Genomic DNA, 21,730 nt, shown 5'->3' with positions numbered 1-21,730 from the left:
CTCTGGAAACTCCATTAAAGATCTAATTTCTATTACGCACAAAATACTTCACTTTATTTGACATATTTGTTAAAATGGAACAGTCAGATGATCCCATCTAGCGGATCCTGGCTCTGTCTTGAAAGAGAGTGTAATTATACTACAAGAAATGCTGGCCATCAAAAGAGACTCTGATGGCTTTCCGACGAAGGTGGGATTCGAACCCACGTGTGCAGAGCACAATGGATTAGCAGTCCATCGCCTTAACCACTCGGCCACCTCGTCTGCCCTACAGCCCCATCTGAAACCTTGCTTCACAAAAGGTACTGAAGTGTCAATATACTGTACCTAAAAAAGAAAAAAAACAGCTGAGGCAAGATCTCACATTCCACGTCTTCCCCCAATTAGGGACCTACATTTCATTTTTGGGAAATTCTTACTATGTGCTAATTACAAATATTCATAAGATTCCCCTAGACTTTGTCAGAACTGTCAAGATATAATTCTATGGGGTTTTGAATAGACAGAGCATATGTTATAGGACAATTATAGAATCTAAGGACTGTATTTTTAATAGTCATGATAACATGCTAGCATGTGAGTCGATCTTGCACAGTGAATGATGGAGCAGTGTCTGTCATCTACTTGGTCAGCTGTAGATGGCTCACCTGGGGAGATGTGAAAAGAGAGAGCTCCAGTGGCGCAATCGGTTAGTGCGCGGTACTTATACAGCAGAACTTGCACTGAGCCATGCCGAGGTTATGAGTTCGAGCCTCACCTGGAGCAGCCGTGTTGTTTTTCATAAACCATTTCACAAAAAGTAAAGTTTAAACTCAGAGTATGGACGGCCCTTGCTAGAGAGTCTTTACTTCTTATGGGATCTACGTGTCCTACTCCTCTGGGTGCCAAATATCACATATCCTACGCGATGCTCAGTTTAAACATTCCATGATGTGCCATCTTGCATTTCATGCAAACACCACATCAGTGCATTTAAAAATACATTTGTAGAATAATAAATATGATGAAAACAGTGTTCTCACATGATAACCATAAACTGAAGAGCTGCAAAAAATGCTGTATCAGCTACTTACAATAAAAGGTGACTCGAAAAAACTAGCAAAAGAAGAGCATCATCATATTAAAGGTTCTATTCACCATCTTGAGTTGCACCATAGCAGCTTATGGTGCTTTTCTGCTCAGAGTGTGCCTCCAATCCCACATTCATTTTTAATTTATTTGCAATTTAAAAAACAACAATTACTGCTCGAAGTTCACTTTTCAAAACCATTCAACCTATTAAATGTATTTCTCTAACCTATGAATGTGGTCCATGTTCACTTTTCCTCATCTTCATCTCGATACTCCTTTCCCAGAAACCAGGTTCACTTCTTCATTCAACCCACCCATCCAAGGTCACCAAATCTTTGAAGCACAAGTCTGCCTATTCTCCCTTTCTCTCTATGTACAAGATACCTTGTATCATTTGAATGGACAGCAGGAGAGAAGGATATTTATGGTGAGTGGGGGTGGGGTTTTGAGGAGTAACCTCATTTGCCTAAGAGCCGGGGTATCTGGGAAAAAAAGTATTTTATGGGGGAAGAATTTCACATCTCCTTGGTGAAATTTGTAGGGCCTTATAACATCCTTTCTGTGGATGCAGATTCAGTCGGAACAGAGGTCCTAGTCCTCGCTCTGCCTTTCAAAGGAACTGTAAATATGCATGGCTTATTTGGCTTTGCCCGGCAGGGTGAGAATGGCGTTTGTCAGGCGATCGGAAGGGGTGAGGCAATAATTTATAATTCAATGATCTTCATGATATTTTCTTGATAATATGAAAGCAGGAAAGGGAAGCTTGGCAATAAGCAATCCTAAAGCAAGGTGTGACTCCAGGGAAGAATGACTTGAAAACAACATACAGAAAGACTCATGTAAAAAGGCCCTGATGAGGCTTGAACTCATGACCCCTGGTTTACAAGACCAGTGCTCTGCCACTGAGCTACAAGGCCAGTCTGCACGCAGGATGTAAATTGCAACATGTATTCTTACTGAGGTATGAATATATCTATGATTTTGAGACTCTGTATGGAAACGTAGTTGCATATGAATGTCCACGTGCGCGCACACATTGAAGACCATGCTTAAGGCACTTTTCTTGGAAGTATGAAAAACTACATTTTCATATGAGAAAATAAGAGTTTTCACATTCAAGACCATACCGATAGCTCTAGTTAGTATGTCTGCAATCAGTGACATATAGAGAACCCACTTATTAGAAGTGATCTGTCTCTGTGGGGCAGACATATGTTAACAGTCATTCATTTGAGACGGCCTAAACTTTAGGAGTAAGAGCTGCTTTCTTATCAATCTATTTATCCAAACTGGTTAATAAGCCAGGAGTGAGTGAAAGGCAATCCCCTGGAAACTCCATGAAAGATCTAATTTCTATTACGCACAAAATACTTCACTTTATTTGACATATTTGTTAAAATGGAACAGTCAGATGATCCCATCTAGCGGATCCTGGCTCTGTCTTGAAAGAGAGTGTAATTATACTACAAGAAATGCTGGCCATCAAAAGAGACTCTGATGGCTTTCCGACGAAGGTGGGATTCGAACCCACATGTGCAGAGCACAATGGATTAGCAGTCCATCGCCTTAACCACTCGGCCACCTCGTCTGCCCTACAGCCACATCTGAAACCTTGCTTCACAAAAGGTACTGAAGTGTCAATATACTGTACCTAAAAAAGAAAAAAAACAGCTGAGGCAAGATCTCACATTCCACGTCTTCCCCCAATTAGGGACCTACATTTCATTTTTGGGAAATTCTTACTATGTGCTAATTACAAATATTCATAAGATTCCCCTAGACTTTGTCAGAACTGTCAAGATATAATTCTAATGGGTTTTGAATAGACAGAGCATATGTTATAGGACAATTATAGAATCTAAGGACTGTATTTTTAATAGTCATGATAACATGCTAGCATGTGAGTCGATCTTGCACAGTGAATGATGGAGCAGTGTCTGTCATCTACTTGGTCAGCTGTAGATGGCTCACCTGGGGAGATGTGAAAAGAGAGAGCTCCAGTGGCGCAATCGGTTAGTGCGCGGTACTTATACAGCAGAACTTGCACTGAGCCATGCCGAGGTTATGAGTTCGAGCCTCACCTGGAGCAGCCGTGTTGTTTTTCATAAACCATTTCACAAAAAGTAAAGTTTAAACTCAGAGTATGGACGGCCCTTGCTAGAGAGTCTTTACTTCTTATAGGATCTACGTGTCCTACTCCTCTGGGTGCCAAATATCACATATCCTACGCGATGCTCAGTTTAAACATTCCATGATGTGCCATCTTGCATTTCATGCAAACACCACATCAGTGCATTTAAAAATACATTTGTAGAATAATAAATATGATGAAAACAGTGTTCTCACATGATAACCATAAACTGAAGAGCTGCAAAAAATGCTGTATCAGCTACTTACAATAAAAGGTGACTCGAAAAAACTAGCAAAAGAAGAGCATCATCATATTAAAGGTTCTATTCACCATCTTGAGTTGCACCATAGCAGCTTATGGTGCTTTTCTGCTCAGAGTGTGCCTCCAATCCCACATTCATTTGTAATTTATTTGCAATTTAAAAAACAACAATTACTGCTCGAAGTTCACTTTTCAAAACCATTCAACCTATTAAATGTATTTCTCTAACCTATGAATGTGGTCCATGTTCACTTTTCGTCATCTTCATCTCGATACTCATTTCCCAGAAACCAGGTTCACTTCTTCATTCAACCCACCCATCCAAGGTCACCAAATCTTTGAAGCACAAGTCTGCCTATTCTCCCTTTCTCTCTATGTACAAGATACCTTGTATCATTTGAATGGACAGCAGGAGAGAAGGATATTTATGGTGAGTGGGGGTGGGGTTTTGAGGAGTAACCTCATTTGCCTAAGAGCCGGGGTATCTGGGAAAAAAAGTATTTTATGGGGGAAGAATTTCACATCTCCTTGGTGAAATTTGTAGGGCCTTATAACATCCTTTCTGTGGATGCAGATTCAGTCGGAACAGAGGTCCTAGTCCTCGCTCTGCCTTTCAAAGGAACTGTAAATATGCATGGCTTATTTGGCTTTGCCCGGCAGGGTGAGAATGGCGTTTGTCAGGCGTTCGTCAGGCGATCGGAAGGGGTGAGGCAATAATTTATAATTCAATGATCTTCATGATATTTTCTTGATAATATGAAAGCAGGAAAGGGAAGCTTGGCAATAAGCAATCCTAAAGCAAGGTGTGACTCCAGGGAAGAATGACTTGAAAACAACATACAGAAAGACTCATGTAAAAAGGCCCTGATGAGGCTTGAACTCATGACCCCTGGTTTACAAGACCAGTGCTCTGCCACTGAGCTACAAGGCCAGTCTGCACGCAGGATGTAAATTGCAACATGTATTCTTACTGAGGTATGAATATATCTATGATTTTGAGACTCTGTATGGAAACGTAGTTGCATATGAATGTCCACGTGCGCGCACACATTGAAGACCATGCTTAAGGCACTTTTCTATAGAAGTATGAAAAACTACATTTTCATATGAGAAAATAAGAGTTTTCACATTCAAGACCATACCGATAGCTCTAGTTAGTATGTCTGCAATCAGTGACATATAGAGAACCCACTTATTAGAAGTGATCTGTCTCTGTGGGGCAGACATATGTTAACAGTCATTCATTTGAGACGGCCTAAACTTTAGGAGTAAGAGCTGCTTTCTTATCAATCTATTTATCGAAACTGGTTAATAAGCCAGGAGTGAGTGAAAGGCAATCCTCTGGAAACTCCATGAAAGATCTAATTTCTATTACGCACAAAATACTTCACTTTATTTGACATATTTGTTAAAATGGAACAGTCAGATGATCCCATCTAGCGGATCCTGGCTCTGTCTTGAAAGAGAGTGTAATTATACTACAAGAAATGCTGGCCATCAAAAGAGACTCTGATGGCTTTCCGACGAAGGTGGGATTCGAACCCACGCGTGCAGAGCACAATGGATTAGCAGTCCATCGCCTTAACCACTCGGCCACCTCGTCTGCCCTACAGCCCCATCTGAAACCTTGCTTCACAAAAGGTACTGAAGTGTCAATATACTGTACTTAAAAAAGAAAAAAAACAGCTGAGGCAAGATCTCACATTCCACGTCTTCCCCCAATTAGGGACCTACATTTCATTTTTGGGAAATTCTTACTATGTGCTAATTACAAATATTCATAAGATTCCCCTAGACTTTGTCAGAACTGTCAAGATATAATTCTATGGGGTTTTGAATAGACAGAGCATATGTTATAGGACAATTATAGAATCTAAGGACTGTATTTTTAATAGTCATGATAACATGCTAGCATGTGAGTCGATCTTGCACAGTGAATGATGGAGCAGTGTCTGTCATCTACTTGGTCAGCTGTAGATGGCTCACCTGGGGAGATGTGAAAAGAGAGAGCTCCAGTGGCGCAATCGGTTAGTGCGCGGTACTTATACAGCAGAACTTGCACTGAGCCATGCCGAGGTTATGAGTTCGAGCCTCACCTGGAGCAGCCGTGTTGTTTTTCATAAACCATTTCACAAAAAGTAAAGTTTAAACTCAGAGTATGGACGGCCCTTGCTAGAGAGTCTTTACTTCTTATGGGATCTACGTGTCCTACTCCTCTGGGTGCCAAATATCACATATCCTACGCGATGCTCAGTTTAAACATTCCATGATGTGCCATCTTGCATTTCATGCAAACACCACATCAGTGCATTTAAAAATACATTTGTAGAATAATAAATATGATGAAAACAGTGTTCTCACATGATAACCATAAACTGAAGAGCTGCAAAAAATGCTGTATCAGCTACTTACAATAAAAGGTGACTCGAAAAAACTAGCAAAAGAAGAGCATCATCATATTAAAGGTTCTATTCACCATCTTGAGTTGCACCATAGCAGCTTATGGTGCTTTTCTGCTCAGAGTGTGCCTCCAATCCCACATTCATTTTTAATTTATTTGCAATTTAAAAAACAACAATTACTGCTCGAAGTTCACTTTTCAAAACCATTCAACCTATTAAATGTATTTCTCTAACCTATGAATGTGGTCCATGTTCACTTTTCCTCATCTTCATCTCGATACTCCTTTCCCAGAAACCAGGTTCACTTCTTCATTCAACCCACCCATCCAAGGTCACCAAATCTTTGAAGCACAAGTCTGCCTATTCTCCCTTTCTCTCTATGTACAAGATACCTTGTATCATTTGAATGGACAGCAGGAGAGAAGGATATTTATGGTGAGTGGGGGTGGGGTTTTGAGGAGTAACCTCATTTGCCTAAGAGCCGGGGTATCTGGGAAAAAAAGTATTTTATGGGGGAAGAATTTCACATCTCCTTGGTGAAATTTGTAGGGCCTTATAACATCCTTTCTGTGGATGCAGATTCAGTCGGAACAGAGGTCCTAGTCCTCGCTCTGCCTTTCAAAGGAACTGTAAATATGCATGGCTTATTTGGCTTTGCCCGGCAGGGTGAGAATGGCGTTTGTCAGGCGATCGGAAGGGGTGAGGCAATAATTTATAATTCAATGATCTTCATGATATTTTCTTGATAATATGAAAGCAGGAAAGGGAAGCTTGGCAATAAGCAATCCTAAAGCAAGGTGTGACTCCAGGGAAGAATGACTTGAAAACAACATACAGAAAGACTCATGTAAAAAGGCCCTGATGAGTCTTGAACTCATGACCCCTGGTTTACAAGACCAGTGCTCTGCCACTGAGCTACAAGGCCAGTCTGCACGCAGGATGTAAATTGCAACATGTATTCTTACTGAGGTATGAATATATCTATGATTTTGAGACTCTGTATGGAAACGTAGTTGCATATGAATGTCCACGTGCGCGCACACATTGAAGACCATGCTTAAGGCACTTTTCTTGGAAGTATGAAAAACTACATTTTCATATGAGAAAATAAGAGTTTTCACATTCAAGACCATACCGATAGCTCTAGTTAGTATGTCTGCAATCAGTGACATATAGAGAACCCACTTATTAGAAGTGATCTGTCTCTGTGGGGCAGACATATGTTAACAGTCATTCATTTGAGACGGCCTAAACTTTAGGAGTAAGAGCTGCTTTCTTATCAATCTATTTATCCAAACTGGTTAATAAGCCAGGAGTGAGTGAAAGGCAATCCCCTGGAAACTCCATGAAAGATCTAATTTCTATTACGCACAAAATACTTCACTTTATTTGACATATTTGTTAAAATGGAACAGTCAGATGATCCCATCTAGCGGATCCTGGCTCTGTCTTGAAAGAGAGTGTAATTATACTACAAGAAATGCTGGCCATCAAAAGAGACTCTGATGGCTTTCCGACGAAGGTGGGATTCGAACCCACATGTGCAGAGCACAATGGATTAGCAGTCCATCGCCTTAACCACTCGGCCACCTCGTCTGCCCTACAGCCCCATCTGAAACCTTGCTTCACAAAAGGTACTGAAGTGTCAATATACTGTACCTAAAAAAGAAAAAAAACAGCTGAGGCAAGATCTCACATTCCACGTCTTCCCCCAATTAGGGACCTACATTTCATTTTTGGGAAATTCTTACTATGTGCTAATTACAAATATTCATAAGATTCCCCTAGACTTTGTCAGAACTGTCAAGATATAATTCTAATGGGTTTTGAATAGACAGAGCATATGTTATAGGACAATTATAGAATCTAAGGACTGTATTTTTAATAGTCATGATAACATGCTAGCATGTGAGTCGATCTTGCACAGTGAATGATGGAGCAGTGTCTGTCATCTACTTGGTCAGCTGTAGATGGCTCACCTGGGGAGATGTGAAAAGAGAGAGCTCCAGTGGCGCAATCGGTTAGTGCGCGGTACTTATACAGCAGAACTTGCACTGAGCCATGCCGAGGTTATGAGTTCGAGCCTCACCTGGAGCAGCCGTGTTGTTTTTCATAAACCATTTCACAAAAAGTAAAGTTTAAACTCAGAGTATGGACGGCCCTTGCTAGAGAGTCTTTACTTCTTATAGGATCTACGTGTCCTACTCCTCTGGGTGCCAAATATCACATATCCTACGCGATGCTCAGTTTAAACATTCCATGATGTGCCATCTTGCATTTCATGCAAACACCACATCAGTGCATTTAAAAATACATTTGTAGAATAATAAATATGATGAAAACAGTGTTCTCACATGATAACCATAAACTGAAGAGCTGCAAAAAATGCTGTATCAGCTACTTACAATAAAAGGTGACTCGAAAAAACTAGCAAAAGAAGAGCATCATCATATTAAAGGTTCTATTCACCATCTTGAGTTGCACCATAGCAGCTTATGGTGCTTTTCTGCTCAGAGTGTGCCTCCAATCCCACATTCATTTGTAATTTATTTGCAATTTAAAAAACAACAATTACTGCTCGAAGTTCACTTTTCAAAACCATTCAACCTATTAAATGTATTTCTCTAACCTATGAATGTGGTCCATGTTCACTTTTCGTCATCTTCATCTCGATACTCATTTCCCAGAAACCAGGTTCACTTCTTCATTCAACCCACCCATCCAAGGTCACCAAATCTTTGAAGCACAAGTCTGCCTATTCTCCCTTTCTCTCTATGTACAAGATACCTTGTATCATTTGAATGGACAGCAGGAGAGAAGGATATTTATGGTGAGTGGGGGTGGGGTTTTGAGGAGTAACCTCATTTGCCTAAGAGCCGGGGTATCTGGGAAAAAAAGTATTTTATGGGGGAAGAATTTCACATCTCCTTGGTGAAATTTGTAGGGCCTTATAACATCCTTTCTGTGGATGCAGATTCAGTCGGAACAGAGGTCCTAGTCCTCGCTCTGCCTTTCAAAGGAACTGTAAATATGCATGGCTTATTTGGCTTTGCCCGGCAGGGTGAGAATGGCGTTTGTCAGGCGTTCGTCAGGCGATCGGAAGGGGTGAGGCAATAATTTATAATTCAATGATCTTCATGATATTTTCTTGATAATATGAAAGCAGGAAAGGGAAGCTTGGCAATAAGCAATCCTAAAGCAAGGTGTGACTCCAGGGAAGAATGACTTGAAAACAACATACAGAAAGACTCATGTAAAAAGGCCCTGATGAGGCTTGAACTCATGACCCCTGGTTTACAAGACCAGTGCTCTGCCACTGAGCTACAAGGCCAGTCTGCACGCAGGATGTAAATTGCAACATGTATTCTTACTGAGGTATGAATATATCTATGATTTTGAGACTCTGTATGGAAACGTAGTTGCATATGAATGTCCACGTGCGCGCACACATTGAAGACCATGCTTAAGGCACTTTTCTATAGAAGTATGAAAAACTACATTTTCATATGAGAAAATAAGAGTTTTCACATTCAAGACCATACCGATAGCTCTAGTTAGTATGTCTGCAATCAGTGACATATAGAGAACCCACTTATTAGAAGTGATCTGTCTCTGTGGGGCAGACATATGTTAACAGTCATTCATTTGAGACGGCCTAAACTTTAGGAGTAAGAGCTGCTTTCTTATCAATCTATTTATCGAAACTGGTTAATAAGCCAGGAGTGAGTGAAAGGCAATCCTCTGGAAACTCCATGAAAGATCTAATTTCTATTACGCACAAAATACTTCACTTTATTTGACATATTTGTTAAAATGGAACAGTCAGATGATCCCATCTAGCGGATCCTGGCTCTGTCTTGAAAGAGAGTGTAATTATACTACAAGAAATGCTGGCCATCAAAAGAGACTCTGATGGCTTTCCGACGAAGGTGGGATTCGAACCCACGCGTGCAGAGCACAATGGATTAGCAGTCCATCGCCTTAACCACTCGGCCACCTCGTCTGCCCTACAGCCCCATCTGAAACCTTGCTTCACAAAAGGTACTGAAGTGTCAATATACGTTACCTAAAAAAGAAAAAAAACAGCTGAGGCAAGATCTCACATTCCACGTCTTCCCCCAATTAGGGACCTACATTTCATTTTTGGGAAATTCTTACTATGTGCTAATTACAAATATTCATAAGATTCCCCTAGACTTTGTCAGAACTGTCAAGATATAATTCTATGGGGTTTTGAATAGACAGAGCATATGTTATAGGACAATTATAGAATCTATTCCGTTTGGACTGTATTTTTAATAGTCATGATAACATGCTAGCATGTGAGTCGATCTTGCACAGTGAATGATGGAGCAGTGTCTGTCATCTACTTGGTCAGCTGTAGATGGCTCACCTGGGGAGATGTGAAAAGAGAGAGCTCCAGTGGCACAATCGGTTAGCGCGCGGTACTTATACAGCAGTACTTGCACTGAGCCATGCCGAGGTTGTGAGTTCGAGCCTCACCTGGAGCAGCCGTGTTGTTTTTCATAAACCATTTCACAAAAAGTAAAGTTTAAACTCAGAGTATGGACGGCCCTTGCTAGAGAGTCTTTACTTCTTATAGGATCTACGTGTCCTACTCCTCTGGGTGCCAAATATCACATATCCTACGCGATGCTCAGTTTAAACATTCCATGATGTGCCATCTTGCATTTCATGCAAACACCACATCAGTGCATTTAAAAATACATTTGTAGAATAATAAAAATGATGAAAACAGTGTTCTCACATGATAACCATAAACTGAAGAGCTGCAAAAAATGCTGTATCAGCTACTTACAATAAAAGGTGACTCGAAAAAACTAGCAAAAGAAGAGCATCATCATATTAAAGGTTCTATTCACCATCTTGAGTTGCACCATAGCAGCTTATGGTGCTTTTCTGCTCAGAGTGTGCCTCCAATCCCACATTCATTTTTAATTTCTTTGCAATTTAAAAAACAACAATTACTGCTCGAAGTTCACTTTTCAAAACCATTCAACCTATTAAATGTATTTCTCTAACCTATGAATGTGGTCCATGTTCACTTTTCCTCATCTTCATCTCGATACTCCTTTCCCAGAAACCAGGTTCACTTCTTCATTCAACCCACCCATCCAAGGTCACCAAATCTTTGAAGCAAGTCTGCCTATTCTCCCTTTCTCTCTATGTACAAGATACCTTGTATCATTTGAATGGACAGCAGGAGAGAAGGATATTTATGGTGAGTGGGGGTGGGGTTTTGAGGAGTAACCTCATTTGCCTAAGAGCCGGGGTATCTGGGAAAAAAAGTATTTTATGGGGGAAGAATTTCACATCTCCTTGGTGAAATTTGTAGGGCCTTATAACATCCTTTCTGTGGATGCAGATTCAGTCGGAACAGAGGTCCTAGTCCTCGCTCTGCCTTTCAAAGGAACTGTAAATATGCATGGCTTATTTGGCTTTGCCCGGCAGGGTGAGAATGGCGTTTGTCAGGCGTTCGTCAGGCGATCGGAAGGGGTGAGGCAATAATTTATAATTCAATGATCTTCATGATATTTTCTTGATAATATGAAAGCAGGAAAGGGAAGCTTGGCAATAAGCAATCCTAAAGCAAGGTGTGACTCCAGGGAAGAATGACTTGAAAACAACATACAGAAAGACTCATGTAAAAAGGCCCTGATGAGGCTTGAACTCATGACCCCTGGTTTACAAGACCAGTGCTCTGCCACTGAGCTACAAGGCCAGTCTGCACGCAGGATGTAAATTGCAACATGTATTCTTACTGAGGTATGAATATATCTATGATTTTGTGACTCTGTATGGAAACGTAGTTGCATATGAATGTCCACGTGCGCGCACACATTGAAGACCATGCTTTAGGCACTTTTCTTGGAAGTATGAAAAACTACATTTTCATATGAGAAAATAAGAGTTTTCACATTCAAGACCATACCGATAGCTCTAGTTAGTATGTCTGCAATCAGTGACATATAGAGAACCCACTTATTAGAAGTGATCTGTCTCTGTGGGGCAGACATATGTTAACAGTCATTCATTTGAGACGGCCTAAACTTTAGGAGTAAGAGTTGCTTTCTTATCAATCTATTTATCCAAACTGGTTAATAAGCCAGGAGTGAGTGAAGGGCAATCCTCTGGAAACTCCATGAAAGATCTAATTTCTATTACGCACAAAATACTTCACTTTATTTGACATATTTGTTAAAATGGAACAGTCAGATGATCCCATCTAGCGGATCCTGGCTCTGTCTTGAAAGAGAGAGTAATTATACTACAAGAAATGCTGGCTATCAAAAGAGACTCTGATGGCTTTCCGACGAAGGTGGGATTCGAACCCACGTGTGCAGAGCACAATGGATTAGCAGTCCATCGCCTTAACCACTCGGCCACCTCGTCTGCCCTACAGCCCCATCTGAAACCTTGCTTCACAAAAGGTACTGAAGTGTCAATATACTGTACCTAAAAAAGAAAAAAAACAGCTGAGGCAAGATCTCACATTCCACGTCTTCCCCCAATTAGGGACCTACATTTCATTTTTGGGAAATTCTTACTATGTGCTAATTACAAATATTCATAAGATTCCCCTAGACTTTGTCAGAACTGTCAAGATATAATTCTATGGGGTTTTGAATAGACAGAGCATATGTTATAGGACAATTATAGAATCTAAGGACTGTATTTTTAATAGTCATGATAACATGCTAGCATGTGAGTCGATCTTGCACAGTGAATGATGGAGCAGTGTCTGTCATCTACTTGGTCAGCTGTAGATGGCTCACCTGGGGAGATGTGAAAAGAGAGAGCTCCAGTGGCGCAATCGGTTAGCGCGCGGTTCTTATACAGCAGAACTTGCACTGAGCCATGCCGAGGTTATGAGTTCGAGCCTCACCTGGAGCAGCCGTGTTGTTTTTCATAAACCATTTCACAAAAAGTAAAGTTTAAACTCAGAGTATGGACGGCCCTTGCTAGAGAGTCTTTACTTCTTATAGGATCTACGTGTCCTACTCCTCTGGGTGCCAAATATCACATATCCTACGCGATGCTCAGTTTAAACATTCCATGATGTGCCATCTTGCATTTCATGCAAACACCACATCAGTGCATTTAAAAATACATTTGTAGAATAATAAATATGATGAAAACAGTGTTCTCACATGATAACCATAAACTGAAGAGCTGCAAAAAATGCTGTATCAGCTACTTACAATAAAAGGTGACTCGAAAAAACTAGCAAAAGAAGAGCATCATCATATTAAAGGTTCTATTCACCATCTTGAGTTGCACCATAGCAGCTTATGGTGCTTTTCTGCTCAGAGTGTGCCTCCAATCCCACATTCATTTTTAATTTATTTGCAATTTAAAAAACAACAATTACTGCTCGAAGTTCACTTTTCAAAACCATTCAACCTATTAAATGTATTTCTCTAACCTATGAATGTGGTCCATGTTCACTTTTCCTCATCTTCATCTCGATACTCTTTTCCCAGAAACCAGGTTCACTTCTTCATTCAACCCACCCATCCAAGGTCACCAAATCTTTGAAGCACAAGTCTGCCTATTCTCCCTTTCTCTCTATGTACAAGATACCTTGTATCATTTGAATGGACAGCAGGAGAGAAGGATATTTATGGTGAGTGGGGGTGGGGTTTTGAGGAGTAACCTCATTTGCCTAAGAGCCGGGGTATCTGGGAAAAAAAGTATTTTATGGGGGAAGAATTTCACATCTCCTTGGTGAAATTTGTAGGGCCTTATAACATCCTTTCTGTGGATGCAGATTCAGTCGGAACAGAGGTCCTAGTCCTCGCTCTGCCTTTCAAAGGAACTGTAAATATGCATGGCTTATTTGGCTTTGCCCGGCAGGGTGAGAATGGCGTTTGTCAGGCGTTCGTCAGGCGATCGGAAGGGGTGAGGCAATAATTTATAATTCAATGATCTTCATGATATTTTCTTGATAATATGAAAGCAGGAAAGGGAAGCTTGGCAATAAGCAATCCTAAAGCAAGGTGTGACTCCAGGGAAGAATGACTTGAAAACAACATACAGAAAGACTCATGTAAAAAGGCCCTGATGAGGCTTGAACTCATGACCCCTGGTTTACAAGACCAGTGCTCTGCCACTGAGCTACAAGGCCAGTCTGCACGCAGGATGTAAATTGCAACATGTATTCTTACTGAGGTATGAATATATCTATGATTTTGAGACTCTGTATGGAAACGTAGTTGCATATGAATGTCCACGTGCGCGCACACATTGAAGACCATGCTTAAGGCACTTTTCTTGGAAGTATGAAAAACTACATTTTCACATGAGAAAATAAGAGTTTTCACATTCAAGACCATACCGATAGCTCTAGTTAGTATGTCTGCAATCAGTGACATATAGAGAACCCACTTATTAGAAGTGATCTGTCTCTGTGGGGCAGACATATGTTAACAGTCATTCATTTGAGACGGCCTAAACTTTAGGAGTAAGAGATGCTTTCTTATCAATCTATTTATCCAAACTGGTTAATAAGCCAGGAGTGAGTGAAAGGCAATCCTCTGGAAACTCCATGAAAGATCTAATTTCTATTACGCACAAAATACTTCACTTTATTTGACATATTTGTTAAAATGGAACAGTCAGATGATCCCATCTAGCGGATCCTGGCTCTGTCTTGAAAGAGAGTGTAATTATACTACAAGAAATGCTGGCCATCAAAAGAGACTCTGATGGCTTTCCGAGGAAGGTGGGATTCGAACCCACGCGTGCAGAGCACAATGGATTAGCAGTCCATCGCCTTAACCACTCGGCCACCTCGTCTGCCCTACAGCCCCATCTGAAACCTTGCTTCACAAAAGGTACTGAAGTGTCAATATACTGTACCTAAAAAAGAAAAAAAACAGCTGAGGCAAGATCTCACATTCCACGTCTTCCCCCAATTAGGGACCTACATTTCATTTTTGGGAAATTCTTACTATGTGCTAATTACAAATATTCATAAGATTCCCCTAGACTTTGTCAGAACTGTCAAGATATAATTCTATGGGGTTTTGAATAGACAGAGCATATGTTATAGGACAATTATAGAATCTATTCCGTTTGGACTGTATTTTTAATAGTCATGATAACATGCTAGCATGTGAGTCGATCTTGCACAGTGAATGATGGAGCAGTGTCTGTCATCTACTTGGTCAGCTGTAGATGGCTCACCTGGGGAGATGTGAAAAGAGAGAGCTCCAGTGGCACAATCGGTTAGCGCGCAGTACTTATACAGCAGTACTTGCACTGAGCCATGCCGAGGTTGTGAGTTCGAGCCTCACCTGGAGCAGGCGTGTTGTTTTTCATAAACCATTTCACAAAATGTAAAGTTTAAACTCAGAGTATGGACGGCCCTTGCTAGAGAGTCTTTACTTCTTATAGGATCTACGTGTCCTACTCCTCTGGGTGCCAAATATCACATATCCTACGCGATGCTCAGTTTAAACATTCCATGATGTGCCATCTTGCATTTCATGCAAACACCACATCAGTGCATTTAAAAATACATTTGTAGAATAATAAAAATGATGAAAACAGTGTTCTCACATGATAACCATAAACTGAAGAGCTGCAAAAAATGCTGTATCAGCTACTTACAATAAAAGGTGACTCGAAAAAACTAGCAAAAGAAGAGCATCATCATATTAAAGGTTCTCTTCACCATCTTGAGTTGCACCATAGCAGCTTATGGTGCTTTTCTGCTCAGAGTGTGCCTCCAATCCCACATTCATTTTTAATTTCTTTGCAATTTAAAAAACAACAATTACTGCTCGAAGTTCACTTTTCAAAACCATTCAACCTATTAAATGTATTTCTCTAACCTATGAATGTGGTCCATGTTCACTTTTCCTCATCTTCATCTCGATACTCCTTTCCCAGAAACCAGGTTCACTTCTTCATTCTACCCACCCATCCAAGGTCACCAAATCTTTGAAGCAAGTCTGCCTATTCTCCCTTTCTCTCTATGTACAAGATACCTTGTATCATTTGAATGGACAGCAGGAGAGAAGGATATTTATGGTGAGTGGGGGTGGGGTTTTGAGGAGTAACCTCATTTGCCTAAGAGCCGGGGTATCTGGGAAAAAAAGTATTTTATGGGGGAAGAATTTCACATCTCCTTGGTGAAATTTGTAGGGCCTTATAACATCCTTTCTGTGGATGCAGATTCAGTCGGAACAGAGGTCCTAGTCCTCGCTCTGCCTTTCAAAGGAACTGTAAATATGCATGGCTTATTTGGCTTTGCCCGGCAGGGTGAGAATGGCGTTTGTCAGGCGTTCGTCAGGCGATCGGAAGGGGTGAGGCAATAATTTATAATTCAATGATCTTCATGATATTTTCTTGATAATATGAAAGCAGGAAAGGGAAGCTTGGCAATAAGCAATCCTAAAGCAAGGTGTGACTCCAGGGAAGAATGACTTGAAAACAACATACAGAAAGACTCATGTAAAAAGGCCCTGATGAGGCTTGAACTCATGACCCCTGGTTTACAAGACCAGTGCTCTGCCACTGAGCTACAAGGCCAGTCTGCACGCAGGATGTAAATTGCAACATGTATTCTTACTGAGGTATGAATATATCTATGATTTTGAGTCTCTGTATGGAAACGTAGTTGCATATGAATGTCCACGTGCGCGCACACATTGAAGACCATGCTTAAGGCACTTTTCTTGGAAGTATGAAAAACTACATTTTCATATGAGAAAATAAGAGTTTTCACATTCAAGACCATACCGATAGCTCTAGTTAGTATGTCTGCAATCAGTGACATATAGAGAACCCACTTATTAGAAGTGATCTGTCTCTGTGGGGCAGACATATGTTAACAGTCATTCATTTGAGACGGCCTAAACTTTAGGAGTAAGAGCTGCTTTCTTATCAATCTATTTATCCAAACTGGTTAATAAGCCAGGAGTGAGTGAAAGGCAATCCTCTGGAAACTCCATGAAAGATCTAATTTCTATTACGCACAAAATACTTCACTTTATTTGACATATTTGTTAAAATGGAACAGTCAGATGATCCCATCTAGCGGATCCTGGCTCTGTCTTGAAAGAGAGTGTAATCATACTACAAGAAATGCTGGCCATCAAAAGAGACTCTGATGGCTTTCCGACGAAGGTGGGATTCGAACCCACACGTGCAGAGCACAATGGATTAGCAGTCCATCGCCTTATCCACTCGGCCACCTCGTCTGCCCTACAGCCCCATCTGAAACCTTGCTTCACAAAAGGTACTGAAGTGTCAATATACTGTACCTAAAAAAGAAAAAAAAACAGCTGAGGCAAGATCTCACATTCCACGTCTTCCCCCAATTAGGGACCTACATTTCATTTTTGGGAAATTCTTACTATGTGCTAATTACAAATATTCCTAAGATTCCCCTAGACTTTGTCAGAACTGTCAAGATATAATTCTATGGGGTTTTGAATAGACAGAGCATATGTTATAGGACAATTATAGAATCTATTCCGTTTGGACTGTATTTTTAATAGTCATGATAACATGCTAGCATGTGAGTCGATCTTGCACAGTGAATGATGGAGCAGTGTCTGTCATCTACTTGGTCAGCTGTAGATGGCTCACCTGGGGAGATGTGAAAAGAGAGAGCTCCAGTGGCGCAATCGGTTAGCGCGTGGTACTTATACAGCAGTACTTGCACTGAGCCATGCCGAGGTTGTGAGTTCGAGCCTCACCTGGAGCAGCCGTGTTGTTTTTCATAAACCATTTCACAAAAAGTAAAGTTTAAACTCAGAGTATGGACGGCCCTTGCTAGAGAGTCTTTACTTCTTATAGGATCTACGTGTCCTACTCCTCTGGGTGCCAAATATCACATATCCTACGCGATGCTCAGTTTAAACATTCCATGATGTGCCATCTTGCATTTCATGCAAACACCACATCAGTGCATTTAAAAATACATTTGTAGAATAATAAATATGATGAAAACAGTGTTCTCACATGATAACCATAAACTGAAGAGCTGCAAAAAATGCTGTATCAGCTACTTACAATAAAAGGTGACTCGAAAAAACTAGCAAAAGAAGAGCATCATCATATTAAAGGTTCTATTCACCATCTTGAGTTGCACCATAGCAGCTTATGGTGCTTTTCTGCTCAGAGTGTGCCTCCAATCCCACATTCATTTTTAATTTATTTGCAATTTAAAAAACAACAATTACTGCTCGAAGTTCACTTTTCAAAACCATTCAACCTATTAAATGTATTTCTCTAACCTATGAATGTGGTCCATGTTCACTTTTCCTCATCTTCATCTCGATACTCCTTTCCCAGAAACCAGGTTCACTTCTTCATTCAACCCACCCATCCAAGGTCACCAAATCTTTGAAGCACAAGTCTGCCTATTCTCCCTTTCTCTCTATGTACAAGATACCTTGTATCATTTGAATGGACAGCAGGAGAGAAGGATATTTATGGTGAGTGGGGGAGGGGTTTTGAGGAGTAACCTCATTTGCCTAAGAGCCGGGGTATCTGGGAAAAAAAGTATTTTATGGGGGAAGAATTTCACATCTCCTTGGTGAAATTTGTAGGGCCTTATAACATCCTTTCTGTGGATGCAGATTCAGTCGGAACAGAGGTCCTAGTCCTCGCTCTGCCTTTCAAAGGAACTGTAAATATGGAAGGCTTATTTGGCTTTGCCCGGCAGGGTGAGAATGGCGTTTGTCAGGCGTTCGTCAGGCGATCGGAAGGGGTGAGGCAATAATTTATAATTCAATGATCTTCATGATATTTTCTTGATAATATGAAAGCAGGAAAGGGAAGCTTGGCAATAAGCAATCCTAAAGCAAGGTGTGACTCCAGGGAAGAATGACTTGAAAACAACATACAGAAAGACTCATGTAAAAAGGCCCTGATGAGGCTTGAACTCATGACCCCTGGTTTACAAGACCAGTGCTCTGCCACTGAGCTACAAGGCCAGTCTGCACGCACGATGTAAATTGCAACATGTATTCTTACTGAGGTATGAATATATCTATGATTTTGAGACTCTGTATGGAAACGTAGTTGCATATGAATGTCCACGTGCGCGCACACATTGAAGACCATGCTTAAGGCACTTTTCTTGGAAGTATGAAAAACTACATTTTCATATGAGAAAATAAGAGTTTTCACATTCAAGACCATACCGATAGCTCTAGTTAGTATGTCTGCAATCAGTGACATATAGAGAACCCACTTATTAGAAGTGATCTGTCTCTGTGGGGCAGACATTTGTTAACAGTCATTCATTTGAGACGGCCTAAACTTTAGGAGTAAGAGCTGCTTTCTTATCAATCTATTTATCGAAACTGGTTAATAAGCCAGGAGTGAGTGAAAGGCAATCCTCTGGAAACTCCATGAAAGATCTAATTTCTATTACGCACAAAATACTTCACTTTATTTGACATATTTGTTAAAATGGAACAGTCAGATGATCCCATCTAGCGGATCCTGGCTCTGTCTTGAAAGAGAGTGTAATTATACTACAAGAAATGCTGGCCATCAAAAGAGACTCTGATGGCTTTCCGACGAAGGTGGGATTCGAACCCACGCGTGCAGAGCACAATGGATTAGCAGTCCATCGCCTTAACCACTCGGCCACCTCGTCTGCCCTACAGCCCCATCTGAAACCTTGCTTCACAAAAGGTACTGAAGTGTCAATATACTGTACCTAAAAAAGAAAAAAAACAGCTGAGGCAAGATCTCACATTCCACGTCTTCCCCCAATTAGGGACCTACATTTCATTTTTGGGAAATTCTTACTATGTGCTAATTACAAATATTCATAAGATTCCCCTAGACTTTGTCAGAACTGTCAAGATATAATTCTGTGGGGTTTTGAATAGACAGAGCATATGTTATAGGACAATTATAGAATCTATTCCGTTTGGACTGTATTTTTAATAGTCATGATAACATGCTAGCATGTGAGTCGATCTTGCACAGTGAATGATGGAGCAGTGTCTGTCATCTACTTGGTCAGCTGTAGATGGCTCACCTGGGGAGATGTGAAAAGAGAGAGCTCCAGTGGCACAATCGGTTAGCGCGCGGTACTTATACAGCAGTACTTGCACTGAGCCATGCCGAGGTTGTGAGTTCGAGCCTCACCTGGAGCAGCCGTGTTGTTTTTCATAAACCATTTCACAAAAAGTAAAGTTTAAACTCAGAGTATGGACGGCCCTTGCTAGAGAGTCTTTACTTCTTATAGGATCTACGTGTCCTACTCCTCTGGGTGCCAAATATCACATATCCTACGCGATGCTCAGTTTAAACATTCCATGATGTGCCATCTTGCATTTCATGCAAACACCACATCAGTGCATTTAAAAATACATTTGTAGAATAATAAAAATGATGAAAACAGTGTTCTCACATGATAACCATAAACTGAAGAGCTGCAAAAAATGCTGTATCAGCTACTTACAATAAAAGGTGACTCAAAAAAACTAGCAAAAGAAGAGCATCATCATATTAAAGGTTCTATTCACCATCTTGAGTTGCACCATAGCAGCTTATGGTGCTTTTCTGCTCAGAGTGTGCCTCCAATCCCACATTCATTTTTAATTTCTTTGCAATTTAAAAAACAACAATTACTGCTCGAAGTTCACTTTTCAAAACCATTCAACCTATTAAATGTATTTCTCTAACCTATGAATGTGGTCCATGTTCACTTTTCCTCATCTTCATCTCGATACTCCTTTCCCAGAAACCAGGTTCACTTCTTCATTCAACCCACCCATCCAAGGTCACCAAATCTTTGAAGCAAGTCTGCCTATTCTCCCTTTCTCTCTATGTACAAGATACCTTGTATCATTTGAATGGACAGCAGGAGAGAAGGATATTTATGGTGAGTGGGGGTGGGGTTTTGAGGAGTAACCTCATTTGCCTAAGAGCCGGGGTATCTGGGAAAAAAAGTATTTTATGGGGGAAGAATTTCACATCTCCTTGGTGAAATTTGTAGGGCCTTATAACATCCTTTCTGTGGATGCAGATTCAGTCGGAACAGAGGTCCTAGTCCTCGCTCTGCCTTTCAAAGGAACTGTAAATATGCATGGCTTATTTGGCTTTGCCCGGCAGGGTGAGAATGGCGTTTGTCAGGCGTTCGTCAGGCGATCGGAAGGGGTGAGGCAATAATTTATAATTCAATGATCTTCATGATATTTTCTTGATAATATGAAAGCAGGAAAGGGAAGCTTGGCAATAAGCAATCCTAAAGCAAGGTGTGACTCCAGGGAAGAATGACTTGAAAACAACATACAGAAAGACTCATGTAAAAAGGCCCTGATGAGGCTTGAACTCATGACCCCTGGTTTACAAGACCAGTGCTCTGCCACTGAGCTACAAGGCCAGTCTGCACGCAGGATGTAAATTGCAACATGTATTCTTACTGAGGTATGAATATATCTATGATTTTGAGACTCTGTATGGAAACGTAGTTGCATATGAATGTCCACGTGCGCGCACACATTGAAGACCATGCTTTAGGCACTTTTCTTGGAAGTATGAAAAACTACATTTTCATATGAGAAAATAAGAGTTTTCACATTCAAGACCATACCGATAGCTCTAGTTAGTATGTCTGCAATCAGTGACATATAGAGAACCCACTTATTAGAAGTGATCTGTCTCTGTGGGGCAGACATATGTTAACAGTCATTCATTTGAGACGGCCTAAACTTTAGGAGTAAGAGTTGCTTTCTTATCAATCTATTTATCCAAACTGGTTAATAAGCCAGGAGTGAGTGAAGGGCAATCCTCTGGAAACTCCATGAAAGATCTAATTTCTATTACGCACAAAATACTTCACTTTATTTGACATATTTGTTAA

General features: G+C 40.7%; 16 non-coding genes across 16 annotated transcripts; 3 read left to right on the top strand and 13 right to left on the bottom strand.

The window, feature by feature from the left end:
• Window positions 1-182: 182 nt before the first annotated feature.
• Window positions 183-264, bottom strand: TRNAS-GCU (transfer RNA serine (anticodon GCU)). The gene has a single exon. It is a non-coding gene; the product is annotated as a tRNA-Ser (tRNA).
• Window positions 265-1,916: 1,652 nt separating this feature from the next.
• Window positions 1,917-1,988, bottom strand: TRNAT-UGU (transfer RNA threonine (anticodon UGU)). Its single transcript has one exon. It is a non-coding gene; the product is annotated as a tRNA-Thr (tRNA).
• Window positions 1,989-4,322: 2,334 nt separating this feature from the next.
• TRNAT-UGU (transfer RNA threonine (anticodon UGU)) lies at window positions 4,323-4,394 on the bottom strand. The gene has a single exon. It is a non-coding gene; the product is annotated as a tRNA-Thr (tRNA).
• Window positions 4,395-4,984: 590 nt separating this feature from the next.
• On the bottom strand, window positions 4,985-5,066 carry TRNAS-GCU (transfer RNA serine (anticodon GCU)). Its single transcript has one exon. It is a non-coding gene; the product is annotated as a tRNA-Ser (tRNA).
• Window positions 5,067-9,124: 4,058 nt separating this feature from the next.
• On the bottom strand, window positions 9,125-9,196 carry TRNAT-UGU (transfer RNA threonine (anticodon UGU)). The gene has a single exon. It is a non-coding gene; the product is annotated as a tRNA-Thr (tRNA).
• A 590-nt stretch (window positions 9,197-9,786) lies between these two features.
• TRNAS-GCU (transfer RNA serine (anticodon GCU)) lies at window positions 9,787-9,868 on the bottom strand. Its single transcript has one exon. It is a non-coding gene; the product is annotated as a tRNA-Ser (tRNA).
• A 413-nt stretch (window positions 9,869-10,281) lies between these two features.
• TRNAI-UAU (transfer RNA isoleucine (anticodon UAU)) lies at window positions 10,282-10,376 on the top strand. Its single transcript has 2 exons — window positions 10,282-10,319; window positions 10,341-10,376. It is a non-coding gene; the product is annotated as a tRNA-Ile (tRNA).
• A 1,160-nt stretch (window positions 10,377-11,536) lies between these two features.
• On the bottom strand, window positions 11,537-11,608 carry TRNAT-UGU (transfer RNA threonine (anticodon UGU)). The gene has a single exon. It is a non-coding gene; the product is annotated as a tRNA-Thr (tRNA).
• Window positions 11,609-12,197: 589 nt separating this feature from the next.
• Window positions 12,198-12,279, bottom strand: TRNAS-GCU (transfer RNA serine (anticodon GCU)). Its single transcript has one exon. It is a non-coding gene; the product is annotated as a tRNA-Ser (tRNA).
• Window positions 12,280-13,942: 1,663 nt separating this feature from the next.
• TRNAT-UGU (transfer RNA threonine (anticodon UGU)) lies at window positions 13,943-14,014 on the bottom strand. Its single transcript has one exon. It is a non-coding gene; the product is annotated as a tRNA-Thr (tRNA).
• Window positions 14,015-16,353: 2,339 nt separating this feature from the next.
• Window positions 16,354-16,425, bottom strand: TRNAT-UGU (transfer RNA threonine (anticodon UGU)). Its single transcript has one exon. It is a non-coding gene; the product is annotated as a tRNA-Thr (tRNA).
• Window positions 16,426-17,510: 1,085 nt separating this feature from the next.
• Window positions 17,511-17,605, top strand: TRNAI-UAU (transfer RNA isoleucine (anticodon UAU)). The gene is made up of 2 exons: window positions 17,511-17,548; window positions 17,570-17,605. It is a non-coding gene; the product is annotated as a tRNA-Ile (tRNA).
• Window positions 17,606-18,767: 1,162 nt separating this feature from the next.
• On the bottom strand, window positions 18,768-18,839 carry TRNAT-UGU (transfer RNA threonine (anticodon UGU)). Its single transcript has one exon. It is a non-coding gene; the product is annotated as a tRNA-Thr (tRNA).
• Window positions 18,840-19,428: 589 nt separating this feature from the next.
• On the bottom strand, window positions 19,429-19,510 carry TRNAS-GCU (transfer RNA serine (anticodon GCU)). The gene has a single exon. It is a non-coding gene; the product is annotated as a tRNA-Ser (tRNA).
• Window positions 19,511-19,923: 413 nt separating this feature from the next.
• TRNAI-UAU (transfer RNA isoleucine (anticodon UAU)) lies at window positions 19,924-20,018 on the top strand. Its single transcript has 2 exons — window positions 19,924-19,961; window positions 19,983-20,018. It is a non-coding gene; the product is annotated as a tRNA-Ile (tRNA).
• Window positions 20,019-21,178: 1,160 nt separating this feature from the next.
• On the bottom strand, window positions 21,179-21,250 carry TRNAT-UGU (transfer RNA threonine (anticodon UGU)). Its single transcript has one exon. It is a non-coding gene; the product is annotated as a tRNA-Thr (tRNA).
• Between the last annotated feature and the right edge of the window lie 480 nt (window positions 21,251-21,730).

The sequence above is a fragment of the Triturus cristatus genome, chromosome 12 (genome assembly GCF_964204655.1).
Source record: "Triturus cristatus chromosome 12, aTriCri1.1, whole genome shotgun sequence".
Classification (NCBI taxonomy): domain Eukaryota; kingdom Metazoa; phylum Chordata; class Amphibia; order Caudata; family Salamandridae; genus Triturus; species Triturus cristatus.
Note: the sequence above shows the minus strand (reverse complement) of the source record. Positions and strands in the feature narration are given on the sequence as shown.